Source organism: Pinus tabuliformis, chromosome 8, assembly GCF_031772625.1.
Source record: "Pinus tabuliformis cultivar Carrire ecotype Pingquan chromosome 8, CPIR1, whole genome shotgun sequence".
Classification (NCBI taxonomy): Eukaryota; Viridiplantae; Streptophyta; class Pinopsida; order Pinales; family Pinaceae; genus Pinus; species Pinus tabuliformis.
The window spans coordinates 1,874,504,203-1,874,513,047 of NC_142294.1; the positions used below are offsets into that span (position 1 = coordinate 1,874,504,203).

The window sequence follows — 8,845 nt, forward strand, 5'->3', positions numbered from 1 at the left end:
TTTGGTCATGAAATACATCAACAGAATGTCATTATTTTCCTTCTTCTTGAAAAATTTCATCTCTAAACAAGGGAAGAAGCAATCACTTTTTCTGAAACTTCAAAAATAAATTAATTTACCTTTTCATAGAAATATGTATTCTCCATAATATGTCGAACAACTTTGCTTAGAAATCTGTATTCAAAATATGTAGAACAACTTAAGAGCTCCCTGATGGACGAGAGCTGGTTGAGCATCATTACCCTTGAAACAACCAGAGAAGACCTTGTTGTCAGTTTGTATGATGCCCTCTCCATATTTGCTCTCTTTGACAATAAAACCTTCTATTTTATGAAATGAAGGGAAGGCAACATATGCAACGCCTTCATATTCATTTAGGCTATAAGCCTCTAAGTTGTTTGCAAGAAGTGGCTCTTCCCAAGCCTTGGACAATAATTCCGCATGAAACAAGAATCTGCACCCAAAATTTCAGTAAATTAGCACTAACATTGGCGGAGGTCAATTACCAGATTATTGGCTCTGAGCCCGCTTGAATCAAACCCACTGAAATTAACAGCGAAAAGAAACATAAATTAACCCTAAAATCGGATCCAACTTCAACTAAGCACTATATTACCCACTGTAAAAATTCAAAATTTCCCCAAAACCACATCAAACAACAGTAAAATGCAACTTTCGCCTTCTTTAACAAAATCCTGATCTTTAATTTAAAAAATACAGAAGCAGAAACGAAAATGATTTTACAAATAATTCCTTTCCCCGAAAACCACAATAAAGAAACAATTAAATGCGGTATTCACCATACAAAAAGATATCCTAATCTTTAACTGCGAGTACCAATCCATTTAAAATATTGGCAAAATAATTTGAAAATTGGCACGCAGCCATTTTATCAAAATGTAAAGAAGCAAAAACGAAGTTTCGGAGCTCATTCTTACTGCGGAGTAGACGACTCTGTTTCCATTTGATCTGCTGTTGCTTCAAGATTCTTTTGGAATTTCATTATAATGCAGCCGGTGGTGTCTTTATAAGTAGGAAAATAGAAGGAGCCGAGCAATATCCCCGAAAATCAACGGAATGAGTACTGCCATGGGATATGGAGTGAGGAAACTGTGGTTGATAATACCTGGAAAATAGATGGAAGGAGAACCTGTGATATTTATGCCTGGGTTTTGTCTGAACCATAATTTCCTGACACCTTCGCAGGTCGCTTTTTCGGGAAAGTGGCCATTGATGGGGCCATCGCGAACATAACGCGAAGGGCAGGGCACCCGTCATTTATATTCTTAAGAAATTTCCAAATCCTTTCCCCTCGCCGGTTCGGGGAAAGAACATTTGTTTGAAAATATTTTGTGTGAAATAGGAGAAAGATGGGGCCATGAAATTTAAAGAATTGAAAATTATTAAAAATAATTTTTAATAATGAGGATATTGTGGGAAGTAATGAAATATAATTTACTTAGTTGTTGAGATATTACATTTTGATGAATGGAAATTTATTAATTATTTAATGAGGATGTGGTGCAAGTAATGAAATATAATTTTTTTGAGTTAATGTTTCTAATTTTTTACCGTAGTGGTAATGTAAAAATTAGATATTTTATTTTTATTTTAATAATGAAACAGGTTCAATTCTGAAAAATATATAATTTATTAATAAAAAAATTAGATATTTTATTTTTATTTTAATAATGAAACAGATTCAATATTATGGATTACAGAAATCTAAATTCTGAAAAATATATAATTTATTAATAATAATAAGTGATTAAGATGTTATGCGTTTATGTCCCGGGAAGTAATGAATTATAATTCACTAATAGTGATCAGTTAATAAGATGTTATACTTTGATGAAATGAAATCTCTGAATTACTTAATGAGGATATGGGGCGAAGTATTGAAATATAATTTATTAATAGTAATGAGTGATAAAGATATTATACAGAACCAAATTAGTATATATATATAATACTTTATTATTTAAATAAAAAAAATATACCATTCTTTAATAAACCTTATCGTACAGTCATTTGTACTTTGTACTTACACAGGACAGCCCCATTATCATGGAAATAGTTTATGAGGCTACCATAAACTATTTCCAAGTCACAAGTAAAGATAAACAATTCAAATTCAAAAGCGAAACTTATTTTAAAAACAGACTGAACTTTAATTAAAATGTTTCATTTTTGTTGGAAAAAATTATAATTTTAAGTAATTATTTTATTATTAATTTTTTTAATAATTTGAAACTACAATTTTGAGATGTAATTTTAGTAACCATGTTTATTAATTATGGTTTGAAATGTTTAAGTTTATTATTATTTTTTAAATGATTTAGAGGTTTAAAATTCTAATTTGAAGAATGTATAGTTAGAATTTGTAATTATATATTTTAATTTATTTTGAATTCATTTAGGTTTGAAATTGTTATTTAAATCATGTATTCATTAAAATTTGCAATAGATTGACAAAAATTTTTTTAGTTTAGATTTATATTATTTTTTCTATCTATGTATTTATAAATTTAATAAATCAAATAATTAAGATATTTTTTATATTTCAAAAAGTTAATTAATAATGAGGACATTTTTTATATTTCAAAGTTAACTAACGCATTCATATGTGTATATAAATTAGTTTACATCTATCTTAATTCCACATCAATCAAGCATTGAGAGGGATCAAATCCTTTGTCATTCTAAAAAATGTTTGCATCCCTCTCCAAGATGGACCTAAGTTGGTTTAAATATTAATTTTATGTTTCTATTTTATTTTATTTTATTTTTAGTATTTGTTTTATGTAATTTGAAAGTCAAAATGTTTTATTGATAATTGTAATTATTATTTTTTTCTAATTTATTTTTATTTTATTTATTGTACAGGCACGGTGCGACAACGACTTAGGTCAGGGTTATCTAACCTCTCTGTTCTAGTTGTCTCCCAACAACAGGCTATCGGGGTAGTCCCTATGGAAGATGGACATGCAAGACCTATTAGAAACCAACAAATTTGGGAGACAAGATTGAATGGCTTAGCCACTTGTTTGATTTTAGCAAGTTTCAAGATTAGATTGAATTATTTATGAGACTAGTGCCTTATGGAGTAAACTACTTGCTTTATATCAATTAAATACCTTGAACAATCGTTGTTTAAATGATTCAATGTCCTATATGCTATGCAAATCCTATGATCTAGGTGTGATGCAAGAATCTTGGATTCTATATGTATCATTCTTCTTAACTGTTTTGAAGCTATTCTCTAGAGTAAGTTGTGAGAAAGAAGCCAAGGGGAAGCAAGCAAATGCTTGGTTAGCGATACTTCCCCTTAGTTTCTAACCACCCGATGCCTCTAGCACTGCAGAGACTATGGCTTTAATGACTGCAAGGTCATCGTGTTAACCACTAAAGAGGTGTTAGGCTCCTCAATCTAGATGAGAAAGGTGATCCTACTCTCTCTATCAACCAAACTTATGCTTGGATGTAAGTTATTAATTAAAAACTAATCCTAGAATGCAATGCAAGATGATGTGATTGTTCTTGAGTTAAGATTGTTGATTGACTTTAAATACTTAGTTATGATTATCTTATGACAAGAGTACTTAATTAATTAATGAAAAGACAATCTTATTCACAAGATGAAGTGTCAATTTAACTAGTGCTCAAAAGATGCAAAGATAACCAAGAGGTACTTGTTTAAGTATTAGAAGCCAAATAAGATAAGTACTTTTAAGATCAAATTACCAATATGCCCAAGATTCACAATAGATATAACCATAAAGCAATAATGATAATAATGGCAACTAAAAGAGCGCTTATTATCAAGATATTAGTTAGAACAAGTAAACAAGGTTATTGTTAACACTTATATGAGATAAATGGCAATTGCTCAAGACAATTAGATGATTGATGCTCTTTAGACTATTAGAAACTTTCAAGATAAGATATCACAATGTCAATTTGAACAATTAAATCCTCAATGCTAATTATACAAGAACAAGGATTACTTAAGTTCAAGAAATGATCTCCTTAGTTAGCACCAACTTAAGCAATAGAAACCATTCAACAATAAATGAGATTAATATGCTTATGTGAGTGAGCTTATTAGGTGCAAAATTGAATCTTTGAATATTATGAAACTCACAAGGAACCAAAGTGTTAGTGTTCTTATTAGCAATGAGATACTTCACCAATATAACACTTTCACAAGTTAAACAATGTTTTCCACAATGAGAAAATTCTTATCAATAGAGCATGAGCAATAATAAGCCTTTATGTTACTTATGTTCAAGTGACATTGAATGAGCAATAGGACAACAACAGGCTACTTTAGTTTAGAGCACTTAGGATGCAAAGGTGAAGATGTTGCCAAAATGTAAATGAGACAACCCACTTGAATCAACTACTCTACCAACACCAAATCTTTAATGAATTGATTTCCTTTATATTCTAATGCCACGATTGTATTTTAGGCCTTGTAATGCCTATGACAATCATCGAATATATGATATTTTCCTAAACAATGAATGCCCAATTTACACAAGTGACTTATCAATGTATTAGACACCTTACTAGTTGATTTTATGCTACTTAGATGAGTTGTTTACCAATTTTATTGAATGATTAGATAGTTGTAGGTGAAATAGTGAAGAGAATAAGGGTTAGAGAGACCAAACTGATAAGCCTTTTGGCTTGGAAGATGATTGCCCTTCTAGACCAAAAAATTTCAAGTGAAATGGCCACCTGCAAACACAAAATTTTGCCTAATCTTCTTTGCAAACAATCAATTTTAGAGACAGAAATTCAGAGATAACCCACTGAAGTAACTGAATGAGGCTAAATAAGCTTGATTAGTGTCATGCTAAGCATGAGGAGGCTATAATTTGGGGGGTAGAGACCAATGGAGGCCACGACTAAGGGAAATTATGAAGCCGAGGGGTAAGAGGAGGCCCTAAGGCCTGAAGCCTAGGGTATCAAGGCTTTAAAGGCCTGTCGTAAGCCCTGAAGGGGTCGCGGCTTAAGGAAATAGTCCCTTTGGTACTGTGGAAAGGAGAGAGGAGGGATATTGAGGGAGAAGGAGGTTGAGTGAAAGGGAAGAAAAGGAGGGGTAGGCTAGGGAGAAGTCTGTGGCAAGGTTAGAGGAGATCGTGAGCCCAAGGATAGAGGAGAATAGGGAAATAGAGGAGGAGGAGAGGCCAAGAAAGGCCTACGGCCTAGGACAAAATCCTTACAAGGGTGACGACAAGGAAATAGAGGCCCACAACAAGGGTTCCAAGGGCAGATTAAGCCTGCGGCATAAACATAGAGGGAAAGAATGTTGTGGCTAGGGCTAAAGGCTTGACGTTGGGCCTAGGAGGCCCTAAGAAATTTCAAACCCCTTTAAAAATTGATCTCTACTTTAGATCTTCAAATTTTTCCAAAAAATTGCAAATTTGTTGAATGATGGCCTTGCAAATTCAATGGAGACTAGACCTTACCCTCAAGGGCCTAGATCTACCTCAAAACCCTAGAAAAATTCTTTTGATCAACTTTGAAGCTCACCTGCACAAATGAAAAATAAAATTTCCCAAAACCCCAATATATACAAAATTTAAAATAAATGCCAAACCCTAGTTGCTACAAAACAAGGGTTATAAAATTTATTTACACAATATTTACAAATATACAATGCTTGTAGAATAGGAAATTTCAAGATTTTTTTTTTTTTTTTTTAATGATAACAATCTTTCATTGTATTTGAAAGTTAGGGTATTAACCAAAGTCTTTACCGAAGTAAGAAAGTCATATAAAAAAATTTGGAGCCCAAACAAGGTGAATCATATATTTATCCAAGAAAACTTGTCAGCCATATGGTGAATTGGATCACCTAAGATAGACCCAAAATCTACTAATAGAATGTTTTTAACACCGAAAAATGAAAAAACAGGCTTATATAAAAATTCAGCACAATATAGGAAAGCACATAACCAGCACATACCACATATCAATAGACAAAGGACACCATGAAATGAATCCCAAAGTCTTTTTATTATGATATTCAGATGTTCCCAACGGATCAATGGATTAATACCAGTGTTTACAAAATTTACATCGACCAAAGATATCAAATATAAGCAAAATGACTACTATTTATATAGAAATCCCTCAAAGCGGAAAATAATGTCTAGTTGGATTGATCCCTATCAAAATAATCTTGACCGTTGATAAGATTTTGATCTTCTTCTAATGTCCACCGTCGAAAATATCTATTTTTGAGGAATTTTTCAAATTTTTCATAAAAACCATTTTTTATTAATCCAAAAAATAATTTTTTGGATTAATTTCCTCAAAATTTCATTAGAGGATTTTTGAGGTTTGAAATGGGCAACCAAAGAAAAATGTACATCCAAAATAAACTTTATAAAAACCAATAGAATTCAAAATGATGATGTCAACCATGGGGGATGATTCATCATTTTTTGAGTAAAAAAGTACAAAGATTAAAAAGTAATAAAATAATAAAACTATTTTTTCAACTCGTATTTTCAACTTATATCCCTAAGTTTTTACTCAAATTTCGAGCGGGAGTACTCGTTGGATGCAAATTTTAATTTTTCATCCAAGCAGTACCCATATTGCATACTTTCGATGGACCCTGCTACACGAAAAATGAGAAATACATGAAGAAAACATGATTGCAATCACGTCTTTCATGTATTTATCATTTTTCGTGTAGCAGGGTCCATCGAAAGTATGCAACGTGGCTACTCCTTGGATGAGGAATCAAATTTTGCATCCAATGAGTGTTTCCGCTCAAAATTTGGGTAAACCCATACGGAGATAAGTTGAAAATACGAGTTGAAAAAATAGTTTTGTCTTTTTTTCCCTCTAAAATTTGATGATGTAATCTAATCTTATTTTATTATTTACACTATTATTTTATAATTTCCTTAGAAGGCACATTTTAGACCTCAAAAATCCCCTATTGTGACTTTGATTTAAACACCAAGGTCCAAGAGCCTAATTTTTCTTAAATATCCATTTTTGCTTTGGTGGCGGACCTCCAAAAATTAACTTCTTTTTTACCCATGATTTGTTTAGTCATTTTCCACTTGGAGAAATTAATTTCTCTATTTTTATTTTTTTTTTAACTTGCAAGGACTACATCTTCATCATGTCCAATATATCACCCCGATCAGAGCGTGGAATTGAACCAGTGACTTCACTTCAAGGAGTGCCTTAACAAAGCACCCGGTCACCATCTATCCAAGGCCCCGTGGACCAATTTCTCTAATTTTAATTTTTTTTCCTTCATATTAATTAATTTTTTGGCTTAAGATTTTATTTTATTTTAGCCAGAAAAAAATAATTAATTAACACAAGAGGGGATTAATTATTTTTCCACCTTCAAATACTTTAGTTGTGGTTTATGATTGCAAGGGACTATGCACTAAAATATTTTTTACATCAGATAATTACAAATTCAACCCTCAAAGGGGGAATTACAGATCCTCAAAATAATTACCCATTTATACGACACAATATGATCTAGTAAACCAAGTGATTTGTAATAAAATAATGTATACAAATAGATCAAATTATTCTCAAACCACTTTTACAAAGACTCAGTATAACACTAAAACTCACCTAAGACTTTGTCAATAAATTCCACCCTAGCTTTGGGGTTTAAGCTGGAGTAAAAACCTTATTGATTATCAATGTTTAGAAACACACACAATAAAGTGAGGTTAAAAAACCTCCTAGGATGAAATTTGTTGCCAAAATTATAGGCTTACCTAGGTTGTTACATGAGTAAATGGTCGTACTAGCATCATTTACATTACAACATGAAAAAAATGGGTTTATAATGATATTATAACTGGTTGGTTGATGATTATGAACTTTGAAAAAATTGCACAACTACTTCCTTGGACTTATGACAAAATGGGTGCAACATTTGGCTCCCTATGGGGACACTTTGCTTCAATGAAGTGATGTGAGAATCCAGAATCTTGTATCTAAGAAAACGTAATTCCATCAAATAGATATCCGCTCATAATCAAAACCATCATGCATATATAAAATATCTGCTGGAATAGAAAATATATTCTAACAAACTGAAATGTAAACACATAATTGCACAAATGCATGGAATAAAAATAACTACTGACATAATTGAAAGGGCGTAAGCTTAGATATATTGTACAAAGGATTCCCAATGGCATCATATTTCATCCTTGTGGCATAATATGGAACACCTATTTGCTTGTTGGTAGGTCCATAGGTTGTTTGTAGAATGTCACTTGCTGAAACTTAACTATTTTCCGCTAATGAAGACTCACATCACTTTGTTGCACACCTCTATCAAATTGAAGCCTTCTTCTTTTTCTTCTCAAAAGATGGGATGGAAGATGAGATGAAGAAAAGTGATAAACTAACTGGATGAATTAAACCACATATTGCGGTGGATGTTCCTGTCGTTCAATCTTCTCACCATTTTCTGCTCTCTTTGGAATTTCAACATGGTATCTTCTTTCTACTTCTCTATATAATATGATCATACCACTTGTTGTTGCAGGAATAGTGGTATATGATAAATCCATATGAATAGATCCACCCAAGTCAACTGAAAAATTCTTGATAGGAGCATTCCACATACGTCTGGTACATCAATAATTTCCATGTCCATCGTGATGAATTTATATGGACAGTTTTCTAAGGAAACCTGCAAACCTTTGACCACACCAAGGATTTCAGTCTTCTTAGAATCCATCAAGAAAATGTTGTGATAAGGTCTTGAGATTCTAAGATTTAGTTGATCCAAAACTTTCTTAATCATTACATTTGTTGAAGCCCCATAATCTAG

The 8,845-nt window shown here is 32.0% G+C and overlaps 1 protein-coding gene across 1 annotated transcript in view; it reads right to left on the reverse strand.

Moving 5' to 3' along the window:
- Nucleotides 1-1,225, reverse strand: part of LOC149243847 (lipase-like PAD4) — a 103,521-nt gene extending 102,296 nt beyond the window's left edge. The window contains exons 1-2 of the mRNA XM_089367872.1: nucleotides 939-1,225; nucleotides 120-454 (exon numbers count right to left, since the gene is read on the reverse strand). The gene's annotated coding sequence lies outside the window, so the exon portion shown is untranslated. The remainder of the gene's footprint in view (nucleotides 1-119; nucleotides 455-938) is intronic.
- Nucleotides 1,226-8,845: the final 7,620 nt, after the last annotated feature.